This window comes from Gymnogyps californianus, chromosome 19, assembly GCF_018139145.2.
Source record: "Gymnogyps californianus isolate 813 chromosome 19, ASM1813914v2, whole genome shotgun sequence".
NCBI classification, from domain to species: domain Eukaryota; kingdom Metazoa; phylum Chordata; class Aves; order Accipitriformes; family Cathartidae; genus Gymnogyps; species Gymnogyps californianus.
Genome location: NC_059489.1, coordinates 35,971 through 53,386, shown reverse-complemented (window position 1 = coordinate 53,386; position 17,416 = coordinate 35,971). Strand labels below are relative to the sequence as shown.

General features: G+C 51.9%; 1 long non-coding RNA gene across 1 annotated transcript; it reads left to right on the top strand.

The window, feature by feature from the left end:
* Positions 1-14,219: 14,219 nt before the first annotated feature.
* LOC127023896 (uncharacterized) lies at positions 14,220-15,575 on the top strand. The gene is made up of 5 exons (XR_007767496.1): positions 14,220-14,280; positions 14,505-14,568; positions 15,258-15,312; positions 15,397-15,437; positions 15,524-15,575. It is a non-coding gene; the product is annotated as an uncharacterized LOC127023896 (long non-coding RNA).
* The last annotated feature ends 1,841 nt before the right edge of the window (positions 15,576-17,416 follow it).

Here is a 17,416-nt window from a genome sequence, read left to right as displayed (position 1 = left end):
ACTAACAGTAGACCATCGTGGCCTGAATGAAGTCACGCCACCGCTGAGTGCTGCTGTGCCAGACCTGCTAGAACTTCAATATGAACTGGAGTCAAAGGCAGCCAAGTGGTACGCCACAATTGATACTGCTAATGCATTTTTCTCAATCCCTTTGGCAGCAGAGTGCCGGCCACAGTTTGCTTTCACTTGGAGGGGCGTCCAGTACACCTGGAATCGACTGCCCCAGGGGTGGAAACACAGCCCCGCCATTTGCCATGGACTAATCCAGAATGCACTGGAAAAAGGGGGAGCTCCAGAACACCTGCAGGACATTGATGACATCATCGTATGGGGCAACACAGCAGAAGAAGTTTTAGAGAAAGGGGAGAAAATAATCCAAATCCTTCTGAAAGCCGGTTTTGCCATAAAACAGAGTAAGGTGAAGGGACCCGCACAGGAGATGCAGTTTTTAGGAATAAAATGGCAAGACGGACGTCGTCGTATCCCAATGGATGTGATCAACAAAATAGCAGCTATGTCCCCACCGACTAGTAAACAGGAAACGCAAGCTTTCTTAGGTGTTATAGGTTTTTGGAGAATGCATATTCCAAATTATAGTCTGATTGTAAGCCCTCTCTCTCAAGTGACCCGGAAGAGGAACGATTTTAAATGGGGCCCTGAGCAACAACAAGCCGTTGAACAGATTAAACGGGAGATAGTTCATGCAGTAGCCCTTGGGCCGGTCCGGGCAGGACCAGATGTTAAAAATGTGCTCTACACCGCAGCCGGGGAGAATGGCCCTACCTGGAGCCTCTGGCAGAAAACCCCTGGGGAGACCTGAGGTCGACCCCTAGGGTTTTGGAGTCGGGGATATCGAGGATCTGAGGCCCGCTATACTCCAACTGAAAAGGAGATATTAGCAGCATATGAAGGAGTTTGAGCTGCTTCAGAAGTGGTTGGTACTGAAACACAGCTCCTATTAGCACCCCGACTGCCAGTGCTGGGCTGGATGTTCAAAGGGAAGGTCCCCTCTACACATCATGCAACTGATGCTACATGGAGTAAGTGGGTTGCACTGATCACACAACGAAGTCAAGTAGGAAACCCCAGTCGCCCAGGAATTCTGGAAGTGATCACAGACTGGCCAGAAGGCTAAGATTTTGGAATATCGCCAGAGGAGGAGGTAACACGTGCTGAAGAGGCCCCACTGTATAATAAACTGCCAGAAAATGAGAGGCAATATGCCCTGTTCACTGATGGGTCCTGTCGCATTGTAGGAAAGCATCGGAGGTGGAAAGCGGCTGTATGGAGTCCTATACAACAAGTTGCAGAAACTGCAGAAGGAGAAGGTGAATCGAGTCAGTTTGCAGAGGTGAAAGGCATCCAGCTGGCTTTAGACATTGCAGAACGAGAAAAATGGCCAATTCTTTATCTCTATACTGACTCATGGATGGTGGCAAATGCTCTGTGGGGGTGGTTGCAGCAATGGAAGCGGAGTAATTGGCAACGCAGAGGTAAACCCATCTGGGCTGCTGCATTGTGGCAAGATATTGCTGCCTGACTAGAGAACTTGGTTGTGAAAGTATGTCACGTAGATGCCCACGTACCCAAGAGCTGGGCTACTGAAGAACATCAAAACAATCAACAGGTAGACAAAGCTGCTAGGATTGAGGTAGCTCAGGTGGATCTGGACTGGCAACATAAGGGTGAATTATTTTTAGCTCGGTGGGCCCATGACACCTCAGGCCATCAGGGAAGAGATGCAACATATAGATGGGCTTGTGATCGAGGGATGGGCCTGACCATGGACACTATCGCACAGGTCATCCATGAATGTGAAACATGCGCTGCAATTAAGCAAGCCAAGCGGTTAAAGCCTCTTTGGTATGGAGGACGATGGCTGAAATATAAATATGGGGAGGCCTGGCACATTGACTATATCACACTCCCACAAACCCGCCAAGGCAAGCGGCATGTGCTTGCAATGGTGGAAGCAACCACCGGCTGGCTGGAAACATATCCCGTGCCCCATGCCACCGCCCGGAACACTATCCTGGGCCTCGAGAAGCAAATCTTATGGCGACACGGTACCCCAGAAAGAATTGAGTCAGACAACGGGACTCATTTCCGGAACAACCTCATAGACACCTGGGCCAAAGAGCACGGCATTGAGTGGGTGTATCACATCCCCTATCATGCACCAGCCTACGGGAAAATCGAGCGATACAATGGGTTGTTAAAGACTACATTGAAAGCAATGGGGGGTGGGACCTTTAAACGTTGGGATACACATCTAGCAAAGGCCACCTGGTTAGTCAACACTAGAGGATCTGCCAGTCGGGCTGGCCCTGCCCAATCAGAACTTTTACGTACTGTAGAAGGGGATAAAGGTGCTGGCTAGCAACAGGTTTCAGGGCTGGCACTTGCCATGTGGGAGCAATTGCTGGACGTTTTCAATTTCAGAGCCGAGCTCTCCGAGCCTGAGAGATGGTGACCATTCTGTGAGGTGGCTAGAGAAGCCCGGAGCCCCACGGTTGCTGGGCCTCTGAAAGCGCTTCCAAGGAAAGGTGCTGGCCGACAACAGTCTTCAGGGCTGGCACTTTCCATGTGGGAGCAATTGCTGGACGTTTTCAATTTCAGAGCCGAGCTGTCCAAGCCTGAGAGGTGGTGACCATTCCGTGAGGTGGCTAGAGAAGCCCGGAGCCCCACGGTTGCTGGGCCTCTGAAAGCGCTTCCAAGGAAAGGTGCTGACTAGCAACAGCCTTCAGGGCTGGCACTTTCCATGTGGGAGCAATTGCTGGACGTTTTCAATTTCAGAGCTGAGCTTTCCGAGCCGGAGAGATGGTGACCATTCCGTGAGGTGGCTAGAGAAGCCCGGAGCCCCACGGTTGCTGGGCCTCTGAAAGCGCTTCCAAGAAAAGGTGCTGGCTAGCAACAGCCTTCAGGGCTGGCACTTTCCATGTGGGAGCAATGGCTGGACGTTTTCAATTTCAGAGCCGAGCTGTCTGAGCCTGAGAGATGGTGACCATTCTTTGAGGTGGCTAGAGAAGCCCGGAGCCCCACGGTTGCTGGGCCTCTGAAAGCGCTTCCACGGAAAGGTGCTGGCTAGCAACAGCCTTCAGGGCTGGCACTTTCCATGTGGGAGCAATTGCTGGACATTTTCAATTTCAGAGCCGAGCTGTCCGAGCCTGAGAGATGGTGACCATTCCGTGAGGTGGCTAGAGAAGCCCGGAGCCCCACGGTTGCTGGGCCTCTGAAAGCGCTTCCAAGGAAAGGTGCTGACTAGCAACAGCCTTCAGGGCTGGCACTTTCCATGTGGGAGCAATTGCTGGACGTTTTCAATTTCAGAGCCGAGCTCTCCGAGCCTGAGAGATGGTGACCATTCCGTGAGGTGGCTAGAGAAGCCCGGAGCCCCACGGTTGCTGGGCCTCTGAAAGCGCTTCCAAGGAAAGGTGCTGGCCAACAACAGCTTTCAGGGCTGGCACTTTCCATGTGGGAGCAATTGCTGGAAGTTTTCAATTTCAGAGCCGAGCTCTCCGAGCCTGAGAGATGGTGACCATTCCGTGAGGTGGCTAGAGAAGCCCGGAGCCCCACGGTTGCTGGGGCTCTGAAAGCGTTTCCAAGGAAAGGTGCTGGCTAGCAACAGCCTTCAGTGCTGGCACTTTCCATGTGGGAGCAATTGCTGGACATTTTCAATTTCAGAGCCGAGCTGTCCGAGCCTGAGAGATGGTGACCATTCCATGAGGTGGCTAGAGAAGCCCGGAGCCCCACGGTTGCTGGGCCTCTGAAAGCGCTTCCAAGGAAAGGTGCTGGCCGACAACAGTCTTCAGGGCTGGCACTTGCCATGTGGGAGCAATTGCTGGACGTTTTCAATTTCAGAGCCGAGCTGTCCAAGCCTGAGAGGTGGTGACCATTCCATGAGGTGGCTAGAGAAGCCCGGAGCCCCACGGTTGCTGGGCCTCTGAAAGCGCTTCCAAGGAAAGGTGCTGGCTAGCAACAGCCTTCAGGGCTGGCACTTTCCATGTGGGAGCAATTGCTGGACGTTTTCAATTTCAGAGCTGAGCTTTCCGAGCCTGAGAGATGGTGACCATTCCGTGAGGTGGCTAGAGAAGCCCGGAGCCCCACGGTTGCTGGGCCTCTGAAAGCGCTTCCAAGGAAAGGTGCTGGCTAGCAACAGCCTTCAGTGCTGGCACTTTCCCTGTGGGAGCAATTGCTGGACGTTTTCAATTTCAGAGCCGAGCTGTCTGAGCCTGAGAGATGGTGACCATTCTTTGAGGTGGCTAGAGAAGCCCGGAGCCCACGGTTGCTGGGCCTCTGAAAGCGCTTCCACGGAAAGGTGCTGGCTAGCAACAGCCTTCAGGGCTGGCACTTTCCATGTGGGAGCAATTGCTGGACATTTTCAATTTCAGAGCTGAGCTGTCCGAGCCGGAGAGATGGTGACCATTCCGTGAGGTGGCTAGAGAAGCCCGGAGCCCCACGGTTGCTGGGCCTCTGAAAGCGCTTCCAAGGAAAGGTGCTGGCTAGCAACAGCCTTCAGGGCTGGCACTTTCCATGTGGGAGCAATTGCTGGACGTTTTCAATTTCAGAGCCGAGCTGTCTGAGCCTGAGAGATGGTGACCATGCCGTGAGGTGGCTAGAGAAGCCCGGAGCCCCACGGTTGCTGGGCTCTGAAAGCGCTTCCAAGGAAAGGTGCTGGCTAGCAACAGCCTTCAGGGCTGGCACTTTCCATGTGGGAGCAATTGCTGGACGTTTTCAATTTCAGAGCTGAGATGTACCTAGATTGCCTGCGAGAGAGCATTACAATGCTGGCTGGGCAAGCGCAGAGCCCCTTGTTTGGTGTGGCTCTGAAATGGTAGGCCAGGGTTGGTGAGTTCAAGCAGCAGCATTCAGTGCTGCCCGTTTCCATGTGAGCGCAATTGCTGGACGTTTTCAATTTAGGATTCTCGTGTTCAGCCCCCAGCCACCTGAGACCATGTGGACTGTGTGCGGATGATCACCCGAGTTTCTCCTTGTCATCCCTAAGCCTTCTTTTGTCCGTTGGCCCCCCTCGACAACCTTCTCCTCACAGTCACCATGCTTCCCGAGGCCTTCCTCAATCTCCCCAGTACCTTGTAGCACTTTATCTCCCCGTGTATCTCTCTTGTTCCGTCAGAGCCTGCCTTCTTTCTTGGCTATACAGCGCTCCTTTATCTTTCTCTCTGCCATTGAGGGTGTCTCCGTTCAGTTCCTCTCCCATTCGGCCAGCTGTAGTTTGCCTAGATGCCGTCCTGAAACTCCAAGGCCCTTGCTGTGTGTCCAAGACTTCTTTTCTTACCCTGTCTCCTCCTAATTCCTCAACTTGGTTAAGCATTTCTCTTTGGTCTCGCAGGCGCCATGCAGGCAGCCTTTGGAATTGGATGAGCATTTGATGTGAGCTGAGGTGGTAGAGAGGAGGAGCATGGGGCTGGTGATTTCTGCCAAGCGCAATGGTAGCTTTCTGTCTTTTGGTATGTTAGGTGCCACAAGGGATGACGGCCACAGCGTCCGACACTGGAATTCCTGCAGAGCAGGCGAGCAGAAGGCCATGTTGCTTTTGAGGAGGAGGGTGTTGTGGAAGAGGTCTGTGTCGACCGGCACCATGCTTACTGCTGGCACTGTTTTTGTGCAGATGATGAAGAGGAACCTGGCAACTGCAGGAATATCCTGGTTTGCTGATGTGGTTTTTGCTGAGGATGGATTCAGACCCCTGGCCCTCTGACAGCTAAGTTGAGGGACTGGGGACCGCTGCCCTACAGTGTGTAATTTTGACTTCAGTTGGAAAGAAATTTTCCAAAGCGGAAATCTTTCTCGTTCAAAGAAGTTGCATTTTATTGAACTTCCCATCAGAGTGGCTCTTCAGAGGTGATGTACTTGGCAGTAGAAGTCACCAGCAGCAAGACTTTGCACTCTCTTTAAAAAAAAAAAAAAAAAAAAAAAAAAAATATATATATATATATATATTTACTTCCTTCCAAAGACCCAAGCACAACAAGTCTTCCAAAAGTCGCTGGCATCGCTGGTCTTTGGGTTCTCAGTTGTAACAGTTGAGAGATCATAAAAAGATGTTCGTCTGCATGCTTCAGTACAGCCAAGAGCATTAGCAAATCTGCCACTCCTTTTTGGTAGCCTTATGTATTGCAGCACTGGGGATTTGATTTTTTTTTTTTTCTTTTTCAGAAGATCCCCTATATGGTTTTACTTGTATTTCACTGGTTTTTCTGTCATAAATGAAACTTGAAAAAAAAGTTAAATTGTATAGCTTGCAAATTCACTTGCATTATTTGAACTGTAACTGCCAAATAGCTATAGCATATAATTTATTAGGTGTACTTGAGCAGTTAGGTATTTTGTCTAAACCCTGAAAAAGACAGGCAATTGACTGTTATGGGGGTTTCTTTCCTGGTATTTTGATGGAGTGCTCTGAAGTCCTTTATTTCTGTCTCGCTTTCAATGGTGCATTTCCCTGGCAGTTCAGTAGCATCTCTCTTGGGCACTGCAGCTGGCCAGATGTCCATCCTAATCATGTAACACAAAAAAAACCCCTAGTCAACTTATAGCTGTGTATTTTGGAGACGGGTAATTTAATGGTATCAATTCACAGCTATGCAAGTTAAACTAATGCAAAAGGAAAATCAAATGCTTTTATCGTATAGGTATTGTTATTGGATGTATATAAACACGTGCACGCCTTTTTAGTATAAAGTGAATTACTGAGATTTATTCTTTATTTTTTATTTTACTCTTTAAAGTTTTATGCTTCACTTTCAGCTTTATTGACCAGGCAAGATGTGCAGCAGCAGCGCAAGGGCTGTAGGTGTTGTGGTGAATCCGTGAGCGTAGATTCTGACGATGGTGCAACCTGGTCCTGAAGCCTCACAGGGTTATCTCTCTGCAGCAGTGCTGTAAGGAAGGGATGAGACATTTTCTAGCACCAGTGAGAGTGTTTACTTTTATGCGAAGAATGTGTTCAAAATCGTGTCAATTGGTCTTACTCCTTTGAAGTGTTCACTCTGGCCTTTAAAGGATCTGTTGTATTTGGAGCTGACCTGTTTACCTAGAATCCTTCTCTAGCTCAACTGCTATCCTATCCCTTATTCTGACTGAATTCCTCTACTTCTGTGTTATTTTAATAGGCTGAAATACAGTTTGGGATTTTTGTTTTTCAGATGCGGTGGTGTAAGCATCTCGCGATGCTCAATAGATTCCCCCCCCAGCCCAGCTTTGCCTGCCGGTGGCTAAGAAGACTCACCGTAAGGGGCCGGCCCTGTGTCTGGAGGCTCCTGGCTCTGTCTGCAGCGGGTGCCCCGCAGGTGCGCAGCAAGGGCTGTGTTGGGGGGGAGAGTCCGGGGCCGAGAGGGACCGGGGGCGTTTGTTGCCCTGGGGAGCCCCTCCCAGCGTGGGAACGGAGGGGGGGGAACGGAGGGGGAACCATTGCGGAGCAGAGCCGGAGCAAGAGGCGTGGCACCACCCTCTGGCACACCGCCCCCCGCCCCTTCTCCCGGGGGGGCAGTTGCCAGCCTGCAGGACAGGGGCTGGGGGGCTGCAACTGTTTGGGGGGAGCACTCCCCCTTTAGCTTCCTAGCAGAGCCACCCTTTTGGGGGGGGTGTGTATACATATGTCAATGACAGTCTTAAAGTAACGAGCTGCTGGTTGGGGCTGTTTCCCTCATTTTGTGCCTTTTTTGGGGGGTGAATAAAAAGGGGAGGTGTGGGGAGGTGATGATGTCGTTTGGGGCAGCAGTGTCAGCGAGGGGGGCAATGATGTGGCAGAGGAGCAGGTGAGTGGTGGATGTGGGTGGGTCACAGCCCCAAAATGCCTGAGAATTGGTGGATGGGGGGTTTAAAAAACAATAGAAACTGTAAATATGGGTGTGAGGTGTTTGAAATAGAGAAAAAGATCTCGGGTTTATAGATATTGAAAAATAATATTGTTTTATATATATATATATAAAAAGGATTTCAAAATAAAACCCTCTATCTACTGTATCGTATAAAGGATTATATAATATAAAAACATTCTAACTAGAGATATATATGTAGGGGTTTAAAATACAAAAATAACTCGTGTATATATAAATTAAAAAATAAAGGGCTTAAAAGATATATTTTATATACGAAGGAATTTAAAATAGAAAGAACTCTGACTAGGTAGAGCTATCCACACTACACTATGTAACACTTAGTAAGTCTAAGCGGAGATGTCTGAAAAGATGCTAAAGTCTCAAAATACCTAATAGGTCTAAAGATAAATAGTCTAAATAGATGGTCTGTATGCTTAAGGGAAATAGGTAAGTGTAAACAGAGATAATATGTAAGTCTAAATAGATATTCTATATACTAAGTGGAAATAGAGATACGTGAAAGTAGAGATAATATGTCTATGTCCAATAGACATTCTATATAAGTGGAAAGAGAGAGCTGTGTAAATAGAGATAGTATGTCTATGCCGAAATAGATATAGTCTACATAATAGGTGGAAATAGATACATGTGCAAATATGTATCTTTCTCAATAGCTATTCCAGTTTATGTGTTGCAGGTCATCCCAGGTGAGTTCTCTGCTACGGATTATCCCAGGTGGACCCCGTGGTGCAGGTCATCCCCATGCATGTGTGTCGTGTGTGCCCCCCCCCCCCGCTCCCCCGGCCCCCGCGGCCGTGGGAGGCTCCCGCCCCTCCCCCCGAGCCCGCGGCTCCCGCGGCCGTGGGCGGCTACCGCCCGCCCCCCCCCCGCTCCGTTTCCCGTGTCCGTGGGTAGCTCCCGCCCGCCCCCCGTACCCGTGTCCGTGGGTGGCCCCCTCCTGTCCTGTATCCCGTGTCCGTGGGTGCCCCCCCCCGCCGCGTGTCCGTGGGTGGCCCCCCGCCCCCCCCCCCCCGCCGCGTGTCCGTGGGTGGCCCCCCGCCCCCCCCCCCCCCGCCGCGTGTCCGTGGGTGGGCCCCCCCCCCCCCCCCGCCGCGTGTCCGTGGGTGGGCCCCCTCCCCCCCCCGCCGCGTGTCCGTGGGTGGGCCCCCGCCCCCCCCCCCCGCCGCGTGTCCGTGGGTGGCCCCCGCCCCCCCCCCGCCGCGTGTCCGTGAGTGGGCCCCCTCCCCCCCCCCCCCGCCGCGTGTCCGTGGGGTGGCCCCCCGCCCCCCCCCCGCCGCGTGTCCGTGGGTGGCCCCCCGCCCCCCCCCCCGCCGCGTGTCCGTGGGTGGCCCCCCGCCCCCCCCGCCGCGTGTCCGTGGGTGGCCCCCCCCCCCCCCCCCCCCCCCCCCCCGCCGCGTGTCCGTGGGTGGCCCCCCTCCCCCCCCCGCCGCGTGTCCGTGGGTGGCCCCCTCCCCCCCCCCCGCCGCGTGTCCGTGGGTGGCCCCCTCCCCCCCCCCGCCGCCGCGTGTCCGTGGGTGGGCCCTCCGCCCCCCGCCGCCGCGTGTCCGTGGGTGGGCCCGCCCCCCCCCCCCCCCTCCCCCCCCCTTCCCCCCCTTCTCCCCCCCCCTCCCCGCCGCGTGTCCGTGGGTGGCCCCGCCCCCTCCCCGCCGCGTGTCCGTGGGTGGCCCCCCGCCCCCCCCCCGCCGCCGCGTGTCCGTGGGTGGGCCCCCCCTCTCCCCCTCTCCCCCTCTCCCCCTCTCCCCCTCCCCCCTCCCCCCCCCCCCGCCGCGTGTCCGTGGGTGGTCCCCCTCCCCCCCCCCCGCCGCGTGTCCGTGGGCGGGCCCCGCCCCGCCCCGTGGCTGTGGCTGCTGGGACACACCTGCCTGAGAGTGCCGACGAGCTGCAAGGATGTTTCCAACCGACAGGCTGATGGTCAGTTGGAGTCCAGTCCCGGGGATTGTTCTGAGAGCTGGTGGAGAGGAAGCAGGAAGAGGGGCAGGAGATGGATGCCCCCACCCCTCGGGGGACCTGGAGGCCTTCCCACCCCCTGGAAAAGGCGCCGGGTGCCTCCCCAGCTCAACAAAACTCCTCCAGCCCCGCTCACCCCATGCAGCTGCCCCCAGCTCCAGCACCTCTCCTGAAGCCTGGCCCGTAGCCACAGGCTGCTCCCAAACCCGGTCCTCATGGCAGCAAGCTGCCCCTCCAATAGGCTTTATTCTCCATCCATGCAGGTGCCTTTAGCATCAGTCCGGGAAAGAGCGTGCCTCCAGAAGCTCCTGCGGAAGGAGGGGTTCCTGCCTGAGGAGAGCTACAGTCAGCCCTGTGGATAACAATTGCTTGCTCTTTCTCCCAGAGGCAGCGCTGAGGACTCGGTTGTCAGTTCCTCCCCGGGGATGTTGTGGACTGCATCTAGCTCAGGTTTGGGTGGGTTGCTGTCCTGGTTTCGGCTAGGACAGAGTTAATTTTCTTCCTAGTAGCTGGTACAGTGCTGTGCTTTGGACTTAGTATGGGAATAATGTTGATAACACACTGATGTTTTCAGTTGTTGCTAAGTAGTGTTTATACTAAGTCAAGGATTTTTCAGCTTCTCATGCCCAGCCAGGAAGAAGGCTGGAGGGGGCACAAGAAGCTGGGAGGGGACACAGCCAGGACAGCTGACCCAAACTGGCCAAAGAGCTATTCCATACCATATGACATCATGCCCAGTATATAAACTGGCGGAGCTGGCTGGGAGGGGGGATCGCGGCTCGGGAACTAACTGGGCATCGGTCAACGAGTGGTGAGCTATTGCATTGTGCACCACTTGCTTTGTATAGTTTAATTCTTTTAGTATTACTATTGTCATATTATTATTATCATTATCATTGTTTTTCATTCCTTTCTGTCCTATTAAACTCTCTTTATCTCAACTCACGAGGTTTTTTTCCTGATTCTCTCCCCCATCCCAGGGGTGGGGGGGCAGTGAGCGAGCGGCTGTGTGGTGCTTAGCTGCCGGCTGGGGTTAAACCACGACAGTCGCCTTTGGCCTCGTTCTCCGAGCGCTTACTGGCTGTGGACAGGAGCTGCCGGGGCTGAAGCTGGAGAGGCCAGAAAAAGGAAAGCAGCTGAAGACTAAAATAAAGGGGATCCAGCCAGCAGCAGCCTCCAGATGCAGACAGGAGGCAGCCTGCCTCTCCGGGTGAGGAAGCATCCCTCTCAGTATAGTCCTCAGCAGATCCGATCACCAGTGTGCACTGCAGGGTCTGTATGTGCAACCAAAAGCACACTACAGCCATGTAGTGTGTGCTCGTGTGAGGCTATGTATCTGGGAAGCCTCATACTGTATGAGCTGTAAAGACACCAGTCTATTCTTTTGGGTGGATGACAGTCAAGTGACTGGAGCTAGAGAGGAGGAAAGGGGTGGGGGTGGGGGGTGGGGGGCGGCGGGGAGAGAGAGAGAGAGAAAGACACATCCAAACTGTCAAGTTCTCCCAGCAGCTCTGACAGCGGGAGCTGTGGTGAGTCCTGGATCCTTGGGGCCATGTTGCCCCTCTTCTGCATCCCGGTCCCTCCCTGCCTCCCCCTCCGCCCCCCTTTCTCTTTCTATTATTGCCTGCCGTCATTTTTTTTTGCTTCCTTGCACCTCTCCCTCTCTCGTTCTCCAAGTTCCCCTCTTTCTTTGTCATTCTACCCTCCGTTTTCTTTTTCTCTTCATGCTTGCGTCCTGTTCCCTGTCCCTCTCTTTTTCATCCTCTGTCTCTGTCCTGCAGCCCATCACTGTTTTTGTCTTTCTCCATCAATCTGGCCATCTTTCTATCCCAATTTTGTTAATTCCTCCCCGTCTGCCCTTTAGCCGTTCACAATTCCCACCTCCCCCACCTCTCTCTGTCTGGCTCCATGTCCCTATTTTTTAATTCCTCTATCTCTGCCCTGCATTCTAGATATACTTTTTCTTTCTTAGACTCTCTCGTTCCAGGTCCCTGTCCCTATGTTTTAATTTCTTCCCTCTCTGTCCTGTAGCCCATTTTTGTCTGTATTGGGTTTACATGGCAATGTTTTGTTAGCTGGGGCGGGGGGGTAGGGGCTGCAGGGGTGGCTTCTGTGAGAAGACACCAGGAGTTGCCGCCATGTTGGGCACAGCCAGTTCCAGCCAGCTCCAAGACAGATCTGCTGCTGCTCAAAGCTGAGCCCATCAGCAACGCTGGTGGTGCCTCTGTGATGATGTATTTAAGAAGGGCTAAAAAATGCTGTGCAGAAGCTGTGACAGAGAAAATGCGAGTGTGAAACAGCCCTGCAGACACCAAGGTCAGTGAAGAAGGTGGTGGGGGAGGAGATGCTGCAGGTGCCAGAGCAGAGATTCCCCTGCAGCCCATGGTGAAGACCATGATGATGCAAGTTGTTCCCCTGCAGCCCATGGAGGTCCACGGTGGAGCAGACATCCACCTGCAGCCCATGGAGGACCCCACATGGGAGCAGGTGGATGTGCCTGAAGGAAGCTGTGACCCTGTGGAGAGCCCATGCTGGAGCAGGCTCCTGTCAGCAGCTGTGGCCCCATGGGAGGGACCCCACACAGAAAAGCATGAGGAGCAAGGTGTGGCAGAGACAACATGTGATGAACTGACTGCAACCCCCGCTCCCTGTCCCCCTGTGCTGCACGGGGGAAGGAGGTGGAGAAGTCAGGAGTGAAGATGAGCCCAGGAAAAGAGAGAGGGGTGGGCGGAAGGTGTGTTTTAGATTTGTTCTTATTTCTCATGATCCTACTCTGATTTTGATTGACAATAAATTAATTTCCCCAAGTTGAGGCTGTTTTACCTGTGACAGTAATTGGTGAGTGTTCTCTTTGTCCTTATCTCGACCCACAAGCTTTTTTGTTGTATTGTCTCCCCGTCTTGTTGGGAACGGGGAGTGATAGAACGGCTTGGTGGGCAGCCAAGGTCACTCTACCAGTTTCCTTCTATCAGGCTCCCTGTGCGTATTTTTTAATTCTTGCCTATGTTTCTTGTAGGCCATCGCTTTTGAAACTTTTTTCCTACCTCTCCATCCCCATTTTTTTTTAATTCTTGCCTGTGTTTCTTGAACCCAGTCACTTGTCAGATTTTCTTGCTACCTTTCCCTCTGTCTTCCTGACCTAATTTTCATTTCTTGCCTGTGTTTCTTGTACTCCGTTGCTTTTCAGATTTTCTTCATATGTCTCTCTCTATCCATCTCCCTGTCTCTAATTCTTAATTCTTCCCTCTGTCCCGTAACCCATCACTTTTTACATTTTCTTTCTCCATCTCCCTGTCTCTATTTGTTAGTTCTTGCCTATGTTTCTTGTACCCTGTCGCTTTTCAAAATGTTCTTTCTACGTCTACCTCTATCCGGCTCCCTGTTTCTATCTTTTGTTTCTTGCCTATGTTTCTTTTCCCCTGTCACTGTAGAATTTTCCCGTCCCTTGTCTTTTCTCTGTCCTGTTGTCCTGCTGGTCCCTTCCGCCTCCCTCCCCTGCTCCCTGTCTCTCTTATTTATTCCTCCATCTCTCTGTCCCTGGTTGGTTGTGCAATCTCTCCGCTCCCCTCTGTCTACATCATTGTCCTGCTCCCTGTCCCTCTCTTGTTTGCAGCATCCCGTTTTCTGGCTTCCCTGTCCCACACCTCTATGTCCCTCTGATACCAGCTGTTTTAATTGCATGTAAATAGACCTTAGTAGTTGTTATCTTGTAACTGCTAGAAGTTATGTGAAGCATGTGCAAGGACGGATAGAGCTTTTTTTAACAGGAACTTTCCCTAAAGTAACAACCACAGGGACATGTTCAGTCAATGAGGGATAGAATGCTTACTTGACAAAAATAACAACTTAATGTGAACTTTGTCTCGGAATGAGTAGGGGGCACCGATGACCACTCGGAACCCCCGCTCATGTGTAGTATAGTTTTGTAATGTTACCAATACATAAATGTAGTAAATAGGAGGGATTAGTGTGACACGTAGGTAATGCAAATAGGATGTATGAAATGGGATGTATAAATAGGCTAAGTTTTATATTTGATTTTTTTCTGTTATCTTTGAGTCACCGTGTCACGCCATCGTGGTTTCTCCATCGGCTGACCGCCACTGTAATTCCCTTAGGGGCTTTGTAGGTGAGGAGGTAGTTTGTGTTCCTTGTTTTCTGTGTGCTATACCATATGTTATTCAGGTCTTGATGTTCCCATGGTTGTTTTTGTGTTAGGCGAGCACATCGGTAGCTATACCGAGGGTCTTGTGTGCCTCCACTCATCAGCATAATGCGAGCTACTTTTGTGTTTTTAATGGCAGGCTGTTGTTGGAATCTAGATGGTATTCCTAAATGGAAACAAGACCGCTGGAATTGTTAAGCTGTTGATCAGCATCCGGGTAACATGTTCGATATTGGTTTTGCAGATGCAGCGGGATGAGCTGTGTGCCAAAGGGCAACAGAGGAGACGTGAGCGGAGCGCTGTAAGAAGGTGAGTCGGTGAGTGGTGTTAGAGGGAAGATGCGACTAGTGGCTTATGACTAGCTTCTAGGTTTTGGGTTACTTTTTTTATTTTGAAGGTGCAAAGCGGGATATTGGCACCAGAGCTGATTCGGGCAGGGTGAGCCATGTCTGGTGGGCTGAAGGAGCAGTTATTTTTCAGGTGGTGTTGTGTTGGTGAAGTTAGAAGCATCCCTTGTTGTTTGTCTTTTACAGGTGGTACCCGAGCCTCAACTTGGCAGCCTGTAAACAGCAGAGGCAGGGCGGGCGAGCAGCCAGGGTAAAGGAGCGGGAGATGGGAATCGGTGCGGACAGGCCGTGGTTTTGGGCAATATCTGTCGTGGTTTAACCCCAGTCAGCAGCCAAGGACCACACAGCCACTCCCTCACTCCCTGTCCGCCCCCGCCTTGCTCCTGGTGGGATGGGGAGGAGAATCGGGAAAGAAGGCAGAACTCGTGGGTTGAGATAAGAACAGCTTAATAACTAAAGTAAAATATAATACTAACAATAATAATAATGAAGTATAATAATAATGAAAAGGAATATAACAAAAAAAGGAGGGGGGGGGAAGGAAAAAAACCCCAGTGATGCACAATGCAATTGCTCACCACCTGCTGATCGATGCCAGAGCCGCGATCTGCGCCTCCCGGCCAACTCCCCCCTGTTTATATACTGGGTGTGACATTCCATGCTATGGAATACCCCTTTGGCTAGTTCAAGTCAGCTGCCCCGGCTATGCTCCCTCCCAGCTTCTTGCACACCTGCTTGCTGGCAGAGCATGGGAAACTGAAAAGTCCTTGGCTTAAGATAAGTGCTACTTAGCAGCAACTAAAACATCAGCGTGCTATCAACAGTATTCTCACACTAAATCCAAAACACACACTGTACCAGCTACTAAGAAGAGAGTTAACTCTGTCCCAGCCAAAACCAGGATACTCAGCATGTGTCTTTTGTTTTGTTTTTTTTCAGATGCTGCAAGAGGCTCAGAGGGGCGAAGCCGCATGCTGATGAGCGGTCCGAGAAGGTGAGGTGGTTGTTGGCCGGGTCGGTGTCTAATAGCAAAGGATTATATGGCAACTCGGTTAAGCGTTTCTCTTTGGTCTCGCAGGCGCCATGCAGGCAGCCTTTGGAATTGGATGAGCATTTGAGGTGAGCTGGGGTGGTAGAGAGGAGGAGCATGGGGCTGGTGATTTCTCGCAAGTGCAACGGTAGCTTTCTGTCTTTTGGTATGTTAGGTGCCACAAGGGATGACGGCCACAGCGTCCGACTGGAATTCCTGCAGAGCAGGCGAGCGGAAGGCCATGTTGCTTTTGAGGAGGAGGGTGTTGTGGAAGAGGTCTGTGTCGACCGGCACCATGCTTACTGCTGGCACTGTTTTTGTGCAGATGATGAAGAGGAACCTGGCAACTGCAGGAATATCCTGGTTTGCTGATGTGGTTTTTGCTGAGGATGGATTCAGACCCCTGGCCCTCTGACAGCTAAGTTGAGGGACTGGGGACCGCTGCCCTACAGTGTGTAATTTTGACTTCAGTTGGAAAGAAATTTTCCAAAGCGGAAATCTTTCTCGTTCAAAGAAGTTGCATTTTATTGAACTTCCCATCAGAGTGGCTCTTCAGAGGTGATGTACTTGGCAGTAGAAGTCACCAGCAGCAAGACTTTTCACCCTCTTTAAAAAAAAAAAAAAAGAAAATATTTACTTCCTTCCAAAGACCCAAGCACAGCAGCATGTCTTCCAAAAGTTGATGGCATTGCTGCTCTTTGGGTTCTCAGTTGTAACAGTTGAGATGTCATAAAAACATGTTCCTCTGCATGCTTCAGTACAGCCAAGAGCATTAGCAAATCTGCCACTCCTTTTTGGTAGCCTTATGTATTGCAGCACTGGAGATTTGATTTTTTTTTTTTTCTTTTTCAGAAGATCCCCTATATGGTTTTACTTGTATTTCACTGGTATTTCTGTCATAAATGAAACTTGAAAAAAAAGTCAAATTGTATAGCTTGCAAATTCACTTGCATTATTTGAACTGTAACTGCCAAATAGCTATAGCATATAATTTATTAGGTGTACTTAAGCAGTTAGGTATTTTGTCTAAATCTCGAAAAAGACAGGCAACTGACTGTTATGGGGGTTTTTTTCCTGGTATTTTGATGGAGTGCTCTGAAGTCCTTTATTTCTGTCTCGCTTTCAATGGTGCATTTCCCTGGCAGTTCAGTAGCATCTCTCTTGGGCACTGCAGCTGGCCAGATGTCCATCCTAATCATGTAACACAAAAAAAACCCCTAGTCAACTTATAGCTGTGTATTTTGGAGACGGGTAATTTAATGGTATCAATTCACAGCTATGCAAGTTAAACTAATGCAAAAGGAAAATCAAATGCTTTTATCGTATAGGTATTGTTATTGGATATATATAAACACGTGCACGCCTTTTTAGTATAAAGTGAATTACTGAGATTTATTCTTTCTTTTTTAGTTTACTCTTTAAAGTTTTATTCTTCACTTCCAATTTTGTTGACCTGGCAAGCCAGACGTGTTATTTTAATAGGCTGAAATACAGTTTGGGATTTTTGTTTTTCAGATGCGGTGGTGTAAGCATCTCGCGATGCTCAATAGATTCCCCCCCCAGCCCAGCTTTGCCTGCCGGCGGCTAAGAAGACTCACCGTAAGGGGCCGGCCCTGTGTCTGGAGGCTCCTGGCTCTGTCTGCAGCAGGTGCGCAGCAAGGGCTGTGTTGGGGGGGAGAGTCCGGGGCCGAGAGGGACCGGGGGCGTTTGTTGCCCTGGGGAGCCCCTCCCAGCGTGGGAACGGAGGGGGGGGGGAACGGAGGGGGAACCATTGCGGAGCAGAGCCGGAGCAAGAGGCGTGGCACCACCCTCTGGCACACCGCCCCCCGCCCCTTCTCCCGGGGGGCAGTTGCCAGCCTACAAGAGAGGGGCTGGGGGAGGTGCAACTGTTCGGGGGGACCACCCCCCCAAAGCATGTCCCCCCCGGCCCCCGCGTCCGTGGGTGGCTCCCGCCCCAGCCCCCCCGCCTTGGCCCCGGCCCCCGCGTCCGTGGGCGGCTCCCCCACTGTCCGCGGCCCCCGCGGCCGTGGGCGGCTCCCGCCCCGCCCCCCCCCCCCCCCCCCCCCCC